Source organism: Mauremys mutica, unplaced genomic scaffold, assembly GCF_020497125.1.
Source record: "Mauremys mutica isolate MM-2020 ecotype Southern unplaced genomic scaffold, ASM2049712v1 Super-Scaffold_100290, whole genome shotgun sequence".
NCBI classification, from domain to species: Eukaryota; Metazoa; Chordata; order Testudines; family Geoemydidae; genus Mauremys; species Mauremys mutica.
In genome coordinates this window covers 158306-176103 of record NW_025423305.1, presented here as the reverse complement: position 1 = coordinate 176103, position 17798 = coordinate 158306, and the positions used below count along the sequence as shown (strand labels likewise).

The following is a 17798-nucleotide window of genomic DNA, read 5'->3' as shown; positions in this document are numbered from 1 at the left end:
GTCTGAAATTCAAGATCCGATGGTTAGTTTGAAAATCAGGGCTCTTGGGTCCTATTCCCAACTCTGCCACTGGCTGGCCGTGTGACCTAAGACAAGTCAATTCTCCTTTCTCAGCCTTAGCTTCTTCCTCTTTCGAGTAGGGATAATAATGATCCTCTCCTACCTACCTCATGGTGGGTGGGGATCCATTGGCGAGTGTCACTAGGAGTAGTGCGTAATATGCGGTGTCCTATCACGTTTACTCAGAGCAGATTATGACATAATAGAATAGCTGAAATAGTCTATTTGATTTGTATTTTTTTATTTTGAAATTGTTAAGAGCAGCAATTACTTAGCTCAGACTGAAGCATCTTATCTAATGTTTGAGATCTAAGTGTCTCCTCTTTGTGTGCGAGGAGACAATTTAACACACTGTGACAAACAGGAGATGCTTTTGTTTTGCAACAAAATATTTTTGCAAAGAACTTTCATCTCACTTGTTTTGATTTCGGGAAACAAACTGGTTTAGTCTGAAGGGGATTTTCTGACAGAAATGGTTTCAATGAAATTTCCCCACCATCTCGATTCCTGGGCTCTATCCCTTTCTCTGGTTTTTTTTTTTTTTTGTCCATTAGAACAGGAGTCAGGACTGTTGGCTTCTCTTTCTGGCTCTGCCACCACCTTGCTGTGTAGGCCCTTGGGAAGGTCACGTCCCTTCTTTATACTTCAGGCTTCTCCCCATCTGTCCAATGAGAACAGGGACAGTTCTCGAACTCTGGGCAGTCATTTTCAGCCGGGCCCCGGCAGGGATAACAAAAAAATTATATAGATATTTATATGTATATATAAAAAAGACTTTCGTTCCTTAGGAACCGGTTCCCTATAAAAAGTTCTGATTTAAGGGATGTGCCACAGTATGTATTTTTTGTACCAATAGCGTTACCATGCGTCCGTATTTTCCCAGGAGGAATTTTTAAATTTTTAAATTTTAAAAATTCCTCCCAGACAGTGATTTAAGAACCAAAAAGCCTGACATGTCCAGGAAAATACGGGTGTATGTTAACCCTACCTAAAGTTCTTTTTTAAAAAGATGGGCCTGAACTAGAAACGAATTCCGTTTTACATGTGTGGGTCCCCGCCACTCCCTGGGGGTGTGCTAGGGTGACCAGATGTCCTGATTTTATAGGGACAGTCCCAATTTTTGGGACTTTTCCTTATATAGGATCCTAATAACCCCCACCCCCTGTCCCGATTTTTCACACTTGCTGTCTGGTCACCCTACGGTGTGCACATGTGTGGGTTCCAGCTGCTCCCTGCCCCCCTCATTGAAGCAGGTGTGCAGGGTTACTGCCCTGGGAACTGCAGGGCACCAGTGGACATGGGGCTGGCTGGAGGCAGTGCAGTGGCTGACTGGAGGTAGGGTCTGGCTGCAGGCAGGGCAAGGGGTGCGGGGCTGGCTGGCTTCAGGCAGGGGGGTGCAGCAGGGGCTGGCTGCAGGCAGGGCAGGAGTTGCAGGGCCGGTGGTGTAGGGCTGGTGCGGGCAGCGGGGTGTGGGGAGCTGGCTGGCTTCAGGCAGGGCCGCAGGGGGTACGACAGGGGTTGGCTGGAGACAGGGCACGGGGTGCAGGGCTGGCTGCAGGGGGTGTGGGGCTGGTGCAGGCAGGGTGTGCAGCAGGGGCTGGCTGGAGACGGGCTGGCTGTGGGCAGGGGCTGGTGCAGGCAGGGCAGGGGGTGCAGGGCTGGCTGGAGATGGGCTGGCTGTGGGCAGGGGGTGTGGGGCTGCCTGGAGGCAGGGGCTGGTGCAGGCAGGGCAGGGGGTGCGGGGCTGGAGGCAGGGCAGGGGGTGCAGGGCTGGCTGGAGATGGGCTGGCTGCAGGCAGGGGGTGTGGGGCTGGCTGGAGGTAGGGGCTGGTGCAGGCAGGGCAGGGGGTGAGGGGCTGGAGGCAAGGCAGGGGGTGCAGCAGGGACTGGCTGCGAGCAGGAGATGCAGGGCTGGCTGGAGATGGGCTGGTGCAGGCAGGGCAGGGGGTGCAGGGCTGGCTGGAGATGGGCTGGCTGCAGGCAGGGGGTGTGGGGCTGGCTGGAGGCAGGGGCTGGTGCAGGCAGGGCAGGGGGTGAGGGGTGGCAGTCAGGGCAGGGGGTGCAGCAGGGGCTGGCTGCAGGCAGGGGGTGCAGGTACAGAGGGTACAGCCCACCCTGTACGGTAAGTGCCCCCTCCTCCCTCCGTCAGCACCGGGGTAGCAGCAGCAGCCCGGGGCTTGGGGGCTATTTAAATGGCCCGGGGCTCCCCTGCTTCCACCGCCCCGGCCCTGTAAATAGCTGAGGGAGCCCTGGGGAAGCTGCAGGGCTCTGGGGGCTATTTAAAGGGCCGGGCGGTAGAAGTAATGGGAACCCTGGACTTTTTAAATAGCCCCCAGCACCCCGCAGCCCTACCCCAGCCCCTACTGGGAGCCCCAGGCCCTTTAAATTGCCCCCTGGGGAAGCCGGGCCACCCTGGTACAGCGCACCAGCTCTTGCCAGTACGCAGTACCAGGGCTTGGGCACGGGGCCCTCTTAGGGGTGGGGCCCGATTCAGGGGAATCAGGAGAATCGGCCTAAAGCTGGGGTGGGGGTGGGGGTGGGGCAGGACTTGGTCCCATTCTGGGCACCACCAAAAATTATACAAACCTGCCGCCCCTGTCCAGCCCAACCTTCTGCTGATGCACCTCAGCCCAGACCCGTGCAGGGTTTGAAGCTTCCATTGCTTAAATTCCAGCACACGGAGGGATTTCAGCTCCCCTTTGCCCACAGGGAGCTTTCACCCCACTCCCAACCAGGTTCTTGTCCATGGGATCACTGTAGGGGGGCTGGGTCCCGCTGGGTCTTTTCTCTCTCTGTGACAGGCCAGGGTGCAATAACTGGGGCATCTGAACACCCAGGACCTTCTGTGGGGCTGTCATTCCCCTGCCACTTCTGTGGTCTCATAAGTCATTGACTCCAGCCTTTTTTCTATCCATCGTCAGCACCATCCCAAGCCAGCTGCACTCGCCTTCAAAAGACAGTGTCCCCTGGTGGGTGTAAATCACTGACCTCCCTCCTCTCTGAGCACTGACTGCCCCTCTGTTTCCTTGCCTCTCAGTCTGTGCAGATGGGACCTTTCCCTCCAGTGCTGGAGGATTCGCCCTTCTCATCTACCCTTGTCCCAAGCAGCACAGCGGGTGGGAATCTTACATGTACTGAGGTGACTTAGGAGCAAAAAACCCCCCAGACCTTCCATGCAGTTGGCACTTGCCCCTCATTGAGCAGGATTGAAACTCCTGCAGGGAGACTGCTGGGCCACATCCCCTCTGGGCATGAGCAAAGCAGCAGGGTGAAAAAATCAACCTGGAGATCCAACCCAGGACCTCATACATGCAAAGTATGTGCTCTACCACTGAGCTACATCCCCAGATAGTTTTCGCTTGCTATGGGTTACACCAGGGGTAGGCAACCTATGGCACGTGTGCCGAAGGTGGCACACGAGCTGATTTTCAGTGGCACTCACACTGCCCAGGTCCTGGCCACCAGTCTTGGGGGCTCTGCATTTTAATTTAATTTTAAATGAAGCTTCTTAAACATTTTAAAAAACCTTATTTACTTTACATACAACAATAGTTGGTTATATATTATAGACTTATAGAAAGAGACCTTCTAAAAACATTAAAATGTATCACTGGCATGCGGAACCTTGAATTAGAGTGAATAAATGAAGACTCGGCACAGCACTTCTGAAAGGTTGCTGACCCCTGGGTTACACTCAGAGCCCTCTTGTTTCCAGAGCACCCAGTGGCCTAAGAGCAGCATGGGGGACACATTCCCTGCTCTGAGGGCAAACCTGCTGTCCTGGAGATTGCTGGTTCTTAGGGTCACTTTGCAGCAGGGCCAGATTCGATGTGTGGGGCAGAGAGAGTGGGTGCCCTGGGCTCAGGGTGCAGAGATCCACTCAGCCCTCTCCCCTGCATTGGGTGAGGGGTGCTGCCACCCCCTGCTGGAAGGTAATGGGAGGGGAGGGGGCACTGTGAGTCGCTCAGCACCTGACCCTGGTGGCAGCAGTCCTGTGGGGAGCTCCAGGTGTTTCTAGGATCTGCTTTTTCCACCTGCCTGTAAAGTCCAGCTTTCCCCAGCACATTCACTGCGGTGCAATTGGGTCACTGTTTCCATAGCTGAGCAGCAAAGAATTTCTCCCAGTTTCCCTTCTATCGGCGGCAGGATTAGCCTGTGTCAGTGATTAATGAGGTGAATCTAGTTGTAGATTGTTATTCATTCCCCACTTTGACAATTCACACAGTCCCTTTCCCATGCAGATTCCCAGCACCTCGGTGATCCTGGTAGCAGGAGTTGGGTCCTGAGATTTTCAGGGTCCTTTTTCCCCTCCACCTGGAGTGAACTCAGCTTTTCCCCCATCCCAGACAATCCATGAAATAACAACAGGGGCATAAAGAAAGAGGGGAGGGAACATCTCACGGCCAGGGCTGGATGTGCCCAGGGCCCCCTGCTTGTCCATTGTTTCCATGGAATTCGGCCCCCTGCTTTGCACAAGGGACAGAGAAAGATCTTACTGTTCCTGTGTGTCTGCAAGGAAAATTGTGCTTCCCTAGGAAAGAGAGGCGGGAAATGGCCCCATGATGGGACAATATCCTCAGGATTAAGACCTAAGGGCTCAGGCTGAGAACTGATAGAACTGCACTCATCTGGGATTTAACAAATTGTCTTTCATGGAGCAGGGCCAGTTCCAGTGTTTTTGGCACCCCAAGCGGAAAAAAAAATAAAAAAGCTGCGATCAATGGCAGCTCTACCGCTGCCACTTTTGGTGGCAAGTCCTTCCCTCTGAGAGGGACTGAGAGGGCCAAATTGCCGCTGAAGCCTCCCCTTTCCATTGACCAGCCCAGGAACCTGCTTCCTGGAGCCAACCCTGCCATGAAGACACTGGGAAGATGGGGGAATCAGGAACAACACCACGGATTTGTTTACATTGCAAGTGAAGAATAATTGAAGCTCTTCTGGTTTAAAGTCATTTTTCCCTGACTGGAAATTGAACCCAGGCCTTAGCAGTGAAAGTGCTAAATCCTAACCACTAGACTACCAGGGAGATGATGATGATGTGGCTTTTCTTCTCACTTATACTACACTTTCTTAGGCTACTTTCTAGCCACTTTCTGAAACTGTTCCACTGTCCACTCCCTGAGGGGCTAAGAGCAGAGAACCCCTGTGCTCAAGGTCACAACCTCAGCCCAACCCAAGTCACTGAAACAAACTCAAATGATGCTTCCTCCAGCAGGATCACAGAGCCACACAAAAAAAACCCATGAGGAACAATCCTCCTCTGCCTTCATTTACCCCATCGCAACCCTCTCAGCAGCCGAATCTTGCGGGAAGGACACTGAGCTGATAGGAGCTCTGGCATAGAGACCAAGGGAGGGGTGTTGCTCCCCCTGGGTGTGAGCTGATCACATTCTGACTCTGTGTAACGGGGCTCTGAGCTTTGCCACCTTGTGAGTTCTGAGTGCTGAGCCCCCCGGACCCTTCTGCTGGGAGCATGGTGATTGCACAACAGTTGGAAGCCCTTTTCCCGTCTCCTTGTCCTCCTCAGCTTCCCCAGACCTTCCCCACAAATGGTTCTATCAGGCGCTGGAGGGATCTAAGGACCTGCAGGTTTCCCAAACCCACCTCTTAAGGCAAACAGTGATTCCCTTCTCTGACACTCCTGGGCCTGGGCTTCTTTTGAGTTTTTCCCTAGGGGGCCTGACTCCCTGTGAAAATGTGTGTGTGGCATGTGGGGAACTCAGACTCTCCCCCACTAGAGGAGTCCAACAGCACCTCCCCTTGGTGGGAGATTCCTAAATTCCACCCTCCCACCCTGGTTACTCTGACCAGCTGATGGCGGCAGCATGTTAAATCAACCCCAGCTCTCTGGTCTAGAAAGCAGCATCTAACCAGCCTTGTGACAGCTCCGGTTTGCTCGCTGGAGACATAACGAACCAGGAAAGAAGGCAAATGTCAGACAGGGAACCTCAGCTCACAAATAAACACCCTCAGGCTCCTTCTACACTGCGACTGGGCAGTTGACTGACTTTAAATCTAGCTAGCTCAGTTGGTAGAGCCTGATGCTCTTAATCCCACCATCATAAATCCAAGCCCCATGGTGGGTGGTAGCGACAGCCCTTAGGTGTCACTCTTCTGCTAATAGTGACAGACCAAAATGAAACAAACTCTCCATGCTCTTCGGCAGGTCATGTTTCCTCCTCTCTCTGAGCTTCAGTAAAACATGAAGAGAGACCAAACTGACATTTGCACCCTCCGTTAAGAGAGGAATTTCTCCTCTTCCATTCTACCCCAGGCAAGAAGAGGGGATAATAACCATTTAACAGATGATTGCAGAGAGAAAAGTTTGGTCTTTATAAATAGGACGATGATCCATTGTTCTCCACGTCCACTGACGGTAGGACAAGAAGTAATGGGCTTAATCTGCAGCCAGGGAGATTCACGTTAGATGTTGGGAACAGCTTTCTAACTCTGAGTGTAGTTAAGCTCTGGAATAGGCTCCCAAGGGTGTCTGTGGAGTCTCTGTCCTCGGAGGTTTTTAAGAACAGGTTGAACAAACCTCTGTCAAGGATACTTTACATATACTTGGTCCCATAGACAACCTGCTCTGGCTCTGGTTCCCTCCTTCTGCTCCCTGCCTGGGCCGGCTGCTGTGGGCACTTGACCCCACATGGCCCTGACACATCATCTCTGCTAGGCCCTGCCTCAGCAGAGAGGGCTGGATTTCATGACCTCTCCAGGGCCCTTGCAGCCGTACAGCTCTGTAATTCGATGCCATCGCAATATAATATAAACAACAACAAAAGTGGAAACACCCCAATGTAACATCTAACAATTCAGCGTGAACTGACATTCCACAGCACAAAGTGACAACACGTAGGAGTGCAAAGCCCGACAATTCAGCACCATGCAAATGAACGCCCCAAGGGGCAAAATGACACACTGCAAAAGAGCTCAGCTCAAACCAACGCAACACAAGGCGGTGCAAAAACCATACAACACGAAACAATGCGTCAGAGTGCACAGTGACACTGTGCAAAACAGCTCAGTGTGGAACAACGACACAGCACAAACCCACACAACAGAATCATATAGAAAGGTAGGGTTGCGAGGGAACCCGAGAGTCAGGACCAAATCTCCCTAGGCCACCCCTGACAGGTGTTTGAAGAACAGGGAAACAAAGGGCACCACGAACTTATGTTTTTTGGATGAGCCAAGAAAAGGGAGCAGCATTGTCCCCCTCGGGTAGCCCCTGTTCAATTCCAGGTCAGAAAGCAAAACTCTTCTGCAAGAATATCCAAAAAATGCTGTGTTTCACTTTACTTCATAAGTATAGTTGTGTGGCAATGAAATGATAACCCTAAAGTTTCATAAAAGTGCGGGAAATACGGATGTATCTGAGAAAATGGCTTGGAATGAAGAAAGACAAAAAGTGATCAGTCGAGAGAACAGGCCCTGTTTCCCCCTGGTTTGGAGCTTCTCTCACAACTACTGGAATAGAAAAGCTAAGCAAATGGGGTTCTATTGTTCCAAAGGAGATTGAAGTGAGGCCATTTTCTCCAGACAGAATTAAATGGTAATGTCAGGAGTGGGATTTGAAACCACATCTCTATGCAGAGACCAGAACACCCAAGGGACTGGAAAAAAAATGAGTCTTATAACTAGCACTTTAGACCAGTCCACCATCCTGATACTACAAAGAATATGACTTATCAACCCTAGCTTTCATTAATAGTTGATAAACTCTTTAGGGCGGTCGAGATGGCACATCTCTTTCAACTCCTAGAGACCTTCTACAGCACAGCTGAATTTTAGACACACTCACCCAGATCTAAAGTTACCCGTTTCCTGGAGCTCCATGAGTTCTATGGTGTTGTAATCTCCCTGCTCACATTTTAAGTGAACAAAAGATGGGTGCTGGCATTCTGAGAAAGTAATGGTGAACCTCAAAATCCTGCCCTGGGGGCCAGACAGTTAAGCAACAAGCACCCACAACCTCTACCTTGATAGCCAGGGCCGGCTCCAGACCCCAGCACGCCAAGCGCGCGCTTGGGGCGGCATTTTGCCGGCAGGGCGGCAGGCGGCTCCGGTGGACCTTCCACAGTCATTCCTGCGGAAGCTCCACCAGAGCCGCGGGACCAGCGGAACCTCCGCAGGCACGTCTGCAAGAGGTCCCCCGGAGCCGCGGGACTGGCGACCGGCAGCGCGCCCCCTGCGGCATGCTGCCGTGCTTGGGGCAGCCGGATTCCTAGAGCCGCCCCTGTTGATAGCATCCTCTCTGGGAACAACTCACTTACCAACAGCTGGGGTGTGACATCTTCATTTCTTTGTTGTTCTACCACTGTAGTCCCCACTTTCCTATTGCTTGTCTGTATAATCTCTGTCTGGCGCTGTGATTGTTTCTGTCTGCTGTATAATTAATTTGTTGGGTGTAAACCAATTAAGGTGGTGGGGTATAATTGGTTAGATAATCATGTTACAATGTGTTAGGATTGGTTAGTTAAATTTCAGTAAAATGCTTGGTTAAGGCATAGCTAAGCAGAACTCAAGTTTTACTATATAGTCTGCAGTCATCAGGAAGTAAGGGGGGAATGGGAATGGGAATGGGAATGGGGGCGGGGAATAGGAACAGGGAAGGGGAACAGGGACACAGACAAGCCTCTGTGGTGTCAGAGCTGGGAAGGGGGATCCTGAGGAAGGAAATTGGAATCATTGCTTGCTGGAAGTTTACCCCAATAAACATTGAATTGTTTGCACCTTTGAGCTTCGTGCATTGCTGCTCTCTGGTCATGCGAGAAGGACCACGGAATGGGAGGGTGATGGGATAAACCCTCTAACAAGTACATTTTTAGGGTGTGAAAAACCCCAGAACCAGTATAATTAAGCTGACCTAAGCCGTGGTTAGATAGTGCTAAATGAAAGGAAAAATTGTTCTGCCAGTGCAGCTGTTACATGGATGGAAAACCCCTCCCCTCACTGTAGCAACTGTCTACACCACAGTGCTACAGCAGTACTTTAAGTGTAGACAGCTTTAGAGTGAGACCAGATCTGGCTCCATGGATGCTCAGGCACTAAGACAACAGCAATGACAATACACTAATGCTTCCATAGTTGGCAGGATTCAAACCTGCATGAGGAAGATTGCTAGCCCATTGCCTTAACTACTCAGCCACAACTACTTGATATATAGCTGTTTCACTACACAATGTTTCTGTTCTCACAGAATTGTCTCTTCAAATTCCTCAGACCAGCTCCTCCAGCACACTCACGGCTGAGCATTAGTGTAAGTGTGTCCTTATCTGAACAGCAAGAGTTCCTGCCCATTTCCCTTCCAGCTGGAGCAGGATGAGAGTGTGTTTGTGGTTAATGACATTGCTATAGATTGTTGTTCATTCCCCACACTGACAATTCAGACAGTCCCTTTCCTATTCAAATCTCCACCATATCATGGCAATAGCCGGGGGCAGGATTTCTCTGGGGCACTGAAATGTTTCACGGGGGTGGTGCATGAACTCAGCCTTGCATTCCATCCCTGATGTTTCATGGACTAACAACAGCAGCAGAAAGAAAGAGCCAAGCCAATATCTCCCTGGCAGGGATGCAGGTGACCATGTCCCCTCTCTCTGACCATTGCCATTGCAGGAGAGAAGGGTTCACTGGAATCGAATGCCCTGGCTCAGACCAGAGACACAGGGAGGTTTTGCTGTTCACGGATCTGTGCAAAGGAAATTGTGTCTCTGTGTGAAATTGAGGCGGGAAATGAAACGTCCACATGGTGGCCCAGTGCCTTAAGGAATGTGGGTGACGGACTCTGGCTGAGAAATTATTTAACAGGAATTGGTATCAATGTATTGCCCTGATTAAAAGCTATGGCTAACGGCAGCCACTGTTGTTAGTACTTGAACCTGCGTGGAGACACCTGAGTGGGTATCAAGTCCATTGCCTTAATCAGGGGTAGTCGATTATTTTATCAAGATCCAAATTTCTTGGTCAAGGTCCAGTCAATGTCTAGACAGCAGAGAAAATAATACACTGATGATAATAAGAAGTATATAGAAAGATTTTGCAGTCACTATGGGCATAACTATGATGATTGTTTCGTGTTTCACTGTTAATATCTGGCACCTCCACTGCCTTTCCCTTTAGTCTTGTAGTTAACAAAGGGTAAAACTAAACATCACTTCAGGTACAAGAGAGTGTTTGTGTTCATTCCTGCGAGCTACACAGGGGTTTGATGTAGCTGCTTTCAGTCCTCTGGCTCTGCTGGGATAAGTAACATTTCAGGCTGTCACTGAACTGAAGGAGGGAGATCACTTTTTGACAGGTTACGCCTCCTCTTAAGGGTGTTTGTCTGGCTGGCAGCCCTGGTTCCCAGGTCTCTCCTGAGGGAAGAAAGTTTCTGTGCAAAATACCAAAACTTTTAACAGAGAGGAGGGAAAGGCGATGGCCACATGATGGGGCCAGTATGTACCACAACATGGTTCTTTTATGTGGGATGACTCTGAACACTGACTGATCTCCACTCCCTTGTGTTTGAAGAGATGTTTAGTTTTGCACTTGGGAATTTGTAAGGCTCAAGCAATGTTATGGATGGTGACACTACGATTGAAGGGTTATTTAATGTTGTAAAAATTGTTAAAAACACTGAGCTTAAACTGGAATTGCCTGTCATTAAAGGCTGGTTTCCCCACGTCAGTTCCATAAGCTCTGCTAGAAACACCCTGGGTTTTCTCCTGCCTCGGTGGGAACTGGAGGGAATTGTCCCCTGCTGCCCTTGGCTCCAGGCTGGTTTTTCTGGGGAGGGGACGTGGAATTGATTTGTTTGCTGTTGAGAAGGGAGCCAGGCCAGTTCTCAGGGAACGAGAACTCCCAGCATCTTCCCAGCCCAGCCCAGGCTGCTGCCCTGTCCCAGCCTCTGTTCCCCTGGGGGCCCTGCGTGTTTGACTCTAGAGCAGGCCGGGAGCAGCAGCTGAGGCAGAGGACAGCCTGGGCTGGGCAGATAAGAAGGAGTTTAGCAAGCAAAAAAGGTAAAATGGCAGTGGAATGTTACCTTGGACTCGACGGCATTTCTCCATTGGTCTGTCTGCTTTGGGGCAGGGACAATAACATGTCCTGCTGCATTCGTTATTTCAAAGGGCGGTTTAGGATTTTCATTCTCACACACGGTGCACAAAGCAGGACTCATCCTTTGCCGTAAACTAAACGAGCTGCCCACAGATTCTGGCAGCCACAATGAGCATTTGGGTGAGAGCTCAGACCTGCCCCTGTCTCAGAGGGAGGGGGGTCATCTGTGTGGGGACTGGACCACTGACCTACCCGCTCCTAACTCCCAAACGTTCAGTAACTCTGTTATCAGTGCCTGTGAGTGTTATTTAAACCATAAGAAAAACCACACTGGGCCAGACCAAAGGCTCATCTAGCTCTGAACCTTGTTTTCTGACAGTAGCCAATACCAGGTGCCCCAACAACCAGTCAACAAGGCACCACTGGGAGTTGAACCCAGGCTCTCTTGTTTACAAAACAGAAGCTTTAGCCAGCTAAGCCATGGTGCCTGTGGGGCACTGTAACACACTGTCTGCCCACACCTGACTCCCTGCCATCGCCACCAGGGCCTGACAAGCTTTGCTTGTGTTTGGATTCTGCAAAGCAGAGGAGCAGGTGAGGTTTTCCTGGCAAGTTGTGTGTGAGTGAATCTTTGGCCAGGTCTGCACTACAAAGTTGTTTCAGCAGAATTATATTGCTCAGGTGTGTGAAAAACACACAACATTCTCTCGGTCAGTGGCTTGTGGCTGGTGTACACACTGCAATGCCATGTCTGGCGACAAAACTGCCCTGTTTTGCTGACAAAATAAAACGACTTCAATAAGAGGTCTAGAGCTTTTTGCAGCAAACTTAAAGTAACAGAGTAAACACTGCTGTTCATTATATCACCATAACTGGCCTTCCCCAGTATCCCACAATGCCTGCCGTGAACTCGCCTGCCCTGCATTCCTGCTACAGAGCCATGGGCCCCTCCCCTTTCATCGCTCTGGGAAGTTCTGACAGCTGAGCCTGCTGCTCTGCTCCGGCTGCCAGGAGCAAATCACTGCCATGGATGCTGCTCTCTCCCGCACTGCGAACACAGAGCAGGGTGGTGGGAACTTCCTTACAGTGTAGGGAGGCCACTGGCATCTGAACTGTGACATGCCCATGACACCCCTTCCCTCGAGGAGGCTCTTACCTTCTAAACAGGGACTTCTGTTTTCTAGTAAAATCACGAAAAGGGAAGGAGAAAACTCAAAAGAGGTTCCTCCTGGCGCTCACGTACGTGAACCCAAATACTCTCTCAGTCCTCAAAGAGAGACCTGGAGAAGGAGACTTGCTGAAGCAAAGCCACAGGGGTCTCTGAGTTTTCCCTGGCCCCTCGCCCCTGTCGTGCCTGGCTGATGTCAGCATCTCTCTGTGAGGTCACCACCTCCCCACCGCCTTTGACCAATAGTCTGAGGTCCTGCAAAAGGCCTTAGTGATGTCACTGCCACACCCCTCCCTTGCTGGGCTAATGTCCTGCCCCTGGCCAGGCATTTTGGAGGTTTGAGCTACTCCCTGTGGATCACCCCATTCAAGGAGCATTCGTTCTAGGAAGCAAGCCGGCTAGACAGGAAAACATCAGACGCTGTTTGGATGGACAGGGTGGGTCTCAGGGGAGGGGCGGGGGGGGGGGGAACTGAACGCAATGCTCCAGATGTGGCCTCACCAGTGCTGACTAGAGGGGAATAATCACTTCCCTCGATCTGCTGGCAATGCTCCTACTAATCCAGCCCAATATGACCAGTTACCAATATTGAATGCAGACACAGCAATATCTGATACATTGGTTCCTGTCCATTCAGGAGGTTATTTCCCACCTATTCATAAATAATGAAGCTGCTCTAAGCGGAGGGGAGAGAGCTGTCCCGTCCATGCAGTTAACCCATCTCCCCAAGAGGTGGTAGCTATGTCAGTGGGGGAAGCTATGTTGGTGGGTGTGCAAGCTGTGGTATCTACATGTGTATATAAAGTTTAATCAAACCCTATTTTTAAAACCCCTGTGGCCTGGGAATAGAAAAGGAGCTCTCTGAGGCAGAGCCCGTCCTTCAAAATCCTTAAGATCACTGACTTGCCCACACAAATGTTATGGGGGTATAGCTCAGTGGTAGAGTGTTTGACTATAAATCAAGTGGTCCTTAGTTCAAATCCAAGGATCCCAATTTCTTAAATAAAAATAATTTTATTTCCAGTATGCTCAGGAGCTCCACTAAATAGGGATCCCTGAAATGAATGGACACACTCAATGTTTTCCTGTGCAAATGCATAAAAACCTAGCAAACATGTCCCCAGCTGAAATCAGTTCCAATCTGCTAAGTGTCTAGTTTTGTTTTCATCAACTAAACAAAGGCACATGAAGACACATTTGCAGGTCCTTGGTCTCCATGGGCTACAATGTGCAGAAGAACAAGAACCACATCCATGTGGGAGGAATGGCCTAGTCTGTATTACATTTGGTAAGTAAGTTGCCATTGGGACTGAAAACTCTACTGGGGGTGGACAGGAGCCTGTTACAAAACTAAAATAACCAAGATTTACAAACTCCCTGTTACACATTCAATCCTCTGTTTGTGCACACGGCATCAACTGGGGCTGTAGTAAATGGCAGCCTTCCTTTAACACAGATCGTTGTTCCTTGTGACTTTCAGATACATTCGAATGGCAGCTGCTTAGAGGTCATGTGCTGCTAGTTCATGAGCAGCAGCAGAGTCTCTGTACGTTTACCAACCGTAGAGCTGGGTGTGTCTGCATCCAAGTAACTGCAGAGTCAGTGTAGTACCAGACAGTTAATTGCACAGTCTCACTTTCTGGTCTCATCGATCATTTGGGTAGAAACAGCAACGGTTTGGTGGGTTTTGGTTTTTTTTCCCCTTCATTTTCTCCTAAGGAATGTGTGATCTTGAGCATGTTAGTTTAAGTTCTCTGTGGGTCAGGAAAATTCCATCTCCTTGAAATAGCTGGGAAGTGACCTGTTTGTATAACCTAGAATAAAGGAGCTTTTGTAAAGCAGTTTTGCCTTTAAATATACTGGGATAAAGATAGTAAGTTCTGCGGCCAGACACCAGGCCAGGATCAACTGATGGGGCCAGGATCAATTAATTACAGAAGAAACAAACTCTTGGGAAGTAGATGTAATTTGTCCCGAAACCTTTCCTTGTTCTCATATGCTATCAGGGATTCTCTTTTAGAGGGCAGAGTTAAGGTTATCTGGGCATGTACCATCACTCTGTATTCCCTGTTTTTCCAGAGTTTGAGTTGTACTGAACTCGATGTTCTGGAAGGTAAGAGATAGTCACAGTCAAAGTTAACTCTCTGTTAACAAAGGTTTTGTTAGTGACAAATAATGAGACTAATCCCTCACTGCGGTAATTCCAGTGACTTCAATGTGCTCTTTTCCCATTTCTAGTTCCAAAAAAATAAGCAAATTAAAACAACCTTGAGAACTAAAATACTGTGAGAAAGTGGAAATTTTAGTAGCTCAAATAATTCAGTTTCTTCTGTGTCTTGTGCGTGTGTAAATGGCACAACATGTTAATTATTAAGCACATCTTTCTTAACTTCTTTAAATGTTCTGTAGTACATTGACTAGATCAAGTGGGTTGTTCAATGCAGTGAGGTTTTCATGCATTGCCCAAAACATATTTTTTCATGTTATGTAAACGAACACAACTCATTGAACACAAAATTGTGTATTTCATGCTGTGAACTGTGTTGGTGGCTCAAATTAATAGGTTTTTTCCCTCTCTCTCTCCATGAAAAATGGAAGAAACCGTGAAAATACCCATGGGAGAGAGGGGGTTTCTGAGAGCTGGGGTAGATATGAAGATATTTATGAAAGGGGGAGAAGCCAAAGTAGGGCCTTAGCTGGAGCAAAGGGGGAGGTTTTTGTGCAGTTTCATTTCAGCCAGCCTCACATCCTGTAGTCCCTACTTCCCCACCCCCCCAACAAAGCCACCTGTGACTCCTGAGACAGCCCCACTGCAAAAACTGCAGAGCCTCCAGCACTCCCTCTCCTAGCTGGACCCCCTGGCAGCCAGAGCTCTCCGCAGAACTGCCGTGGTTGCTCTCCTGGGTGTCCGGTCAAGGACGGCTACCGGCTTCTCCTGAGAATGCAGCTGAGAAATGACTCACCCTTCTCTAGATTCTCACCTGTGGGCTCTGAGAAGCAGGATGGGCCCTGTATGATAAAGTCCATGCAACATTCCACTCTCATCCCAGCCTTGGTATGTTGCCAGTAGCTGCTGTCCCTGGGTAGCAGCAAAGGATGTTTCCCACCATTCAGGGGATCCCAGCCTGGGATTAAAGTCAGCCCAGCCCAGCCCCCACACCCTAAAGTGAATAAGGAAAAGTTAATTACTTGTTCCCATAATATAAGAACTAGGGAACACCAAATAAAAGTAATAGGCAGCAGGTTAAAAACAAATAAAAGGAGGTTCTTCACACAGTGCACAGTCAACCTGTGGAACTCCTTGCCTGAGGAGGTTGTGAAGGCTAGGACTATAACAGGGTTTAAAAGAGAATTAGATACATTAATGGAGGTTAAGTCCATGAATGGGTATTATCCAGGATGGGTAAGGAATGGTGTCCCTAGCCTCTGTTTGTCAGAGGATGGAGATGGATGGCAGGAGAGAGATCACTTGATCATTGCCTGTTAGGTTCAGTCCCTCTTGGGCACCTGGCTTTGGCCATTGTTGGCAGACAGGATACTGGGCTGGATGGACCTTTGGTCTGAGCCAGTACGGCCATTCTTATGTTCTTATGAAGGGAGGGAAAAAACACTGCAGCAGAGTTTCTGTAGTGCAGTGGTTATCACATTTGCCTAACCCGCAGAAGGTCACTGGTTCAGAAACAACCAGGTTTACTTTTTCTGCCTGTCCAGCAAGGCGCTCCTACTGCTGCCACTGGCCTGTCCTGCAGTAACCCCAACCCCTGCATGGCAGAGGGTGGTGAAATGAGCTGAGAAAAAGCCTTGGCATCAGCAGGGGAAAGCTAGAGGATCTGGGCCAGGCACCTTTTGAAGCCTTGTGGCTTGGTCTCCTCTGCTCTGGGAGGTTGGCCTATGGCGGCCGGCCCTTCCTGCTGGCCTCCTTTGTGTGACTTGCCAAAGGAGGAAGTGAGACAGGAATGGGGCAAAAGAGGAAAGTCGAGCTGAGGAAGGCAGGGCAGAAGCTAAGCGCCTCAGTGTGGCTAAGTGGGGTTAGTAGAGTGTCACCAGTCGTTCTGCAAAGCCTGGGGAGGTGCGGTTGGCTGCTGGGAGGTAGAATCCTGTGCCTGCCTCTTGGCTTCCCAGGGGTGGCTACTTGCAGCCCAGGAGAAGAAATGGGGTTCTGGGTGGAAGGAAAAGAAGCAATGGTGAGTCCTAGTGGGCGGCTTTCTGGCAAGATGGTTTTCTGCTTTAGGCTTGGGAGGAGCCTGCGAGCTGTGGGTGGAGTTGTTCCAGTGAGAACCGCTGCTCTTGTCTTGCAGACCTGGGGGCGCAGTGACAGCTTGAGGGGGCAGGTGCTGGCTTGAGTGACTGGGATATAGGGAACCCTGCCTGCCCCTCGGGGCCAAGTCCACTGCTTGTCTCCTGCGTTGTGACATCCAGATTTAAATCTTCCCAGCATGTGCTGTGGCTCGTGTATTAAGCCTTTCTGGTGGGCCTGGCTGTTGCCAAAGTAGCTCAGCTGCGAGTGCATTAGAGTGAAGATCTGAAGGTTTCTGGTTTGATACCAGGCTTTAGCACCCCCTCACCCTGGGCGTGTCGTGCTGGGCTTTCTCCTGGGTGTGCAGCTGTGCCTAGAACTCACCAGTTTTCCTAATTTCAGAGGCAACACTTGCAGAGAGCGTGTGTGGGGCTCCACCTGAGTTAGCTATCACCTGCTACATCATGTGGTGCTGCCAGCGCAGCAAGGAGGTGCCTGGGGCAGCCAACGGAAAGGCGAGGTACGTCCGGCTCTTCAGCGGCAATTTCGCCCACTCAGTCCCTCTCAGAGGGAAAGACTTGCTGCTGAAAATCGTAGAGCTGCCATCGATTGTGGATTTTTTTAAATTTATTTATTTATTTTGTTGCCGCTTGGGGCAGGAAAAACACTGGGTCTGGCCCTGCTCCGTGGAAGACAAGTTGTTAAATCCCAGATGAGTGGAGTTATATCAGTTCTCAGCCTGAGTCCTTAGGTCTTAATCCTGAGGTTATGTCGCGTTCCTCCGGTGGGGGTGTGGAGCAGCCGTTCGTTTTCCTGTTCGCACTCCTCTGCGGTGTGAAAATCGGGGAGGGGAGGCAGAAGCCCCACTTCCCTCCTGAAATGACACCCAGTGGGGGAAGCCAGGACAACAGGGTGGGCCGGCAAGTGGTGGCCAGACTCTCACCGCCAGGGTCTAGTCTAGCTCTGGGTCCAGCTCAACCTCCTCCCCCTGTCACTGGCCCCAAGTCCCCTTCCACCACCAGGTGAACCCGGGCACTAGGGCAGGAACAGGGTGAGGCAGCAAAAGCGAGTCTTGTCTTCATGGGCCGCTCACAATGACGTCCTTTTTGTGTGCAACTGCTGCAAAAACCTCCCGGAAAGAGAAGCAACAGGCCAAAATGCTCCTACACAGCTGCTAAAGTAGCTCAGTTGGGAGAGCGTTAGACTGAAGGTCTAAAGGTACCTGGTTCAATCACAGGCTTTGGAAAATCCTTTCATTCCTCTTTGTGCAGGGGTGGCTTGTTTTCTGGG

General features: G+C 50.2%; 3 non-coding genes across 3 annotated transcripts; 1 reads left to right on the top strand and 2 right to left on the bottom strand.

The window, feature by feature from the left end:
* Nucleotides 1-5014: 5014 nt before the first annotated feature.
* On the bottom strand, nt 5015-5086 carry TRNAE-UUC. Its single transcript has one exon. It is a non-coding gene; the product is annotated as a tRNA-Glu (tRNA).
* Nucleotides 5087-11517: 6431 nt separating this feature from the next.
* Nucleotides 11518-11591, bottom strand: TRNAT-UGU. Its single transcript has one exon. It is a non-coding gene; the product is annotated as a tRNA-Thr (tRNA).
* A 1601-nt stretch (nt 11592-13192) lies between these two features.
* TRNAY-AUA lies at nt 13193-13265 on the top strand. Its single transcript has one exon. It is a non-coding gene; the product is annotated as a tRNA-Tyr (tRNA).
* Nucleotides 13266-17798: the final 4533 nt, after the last annotated feature.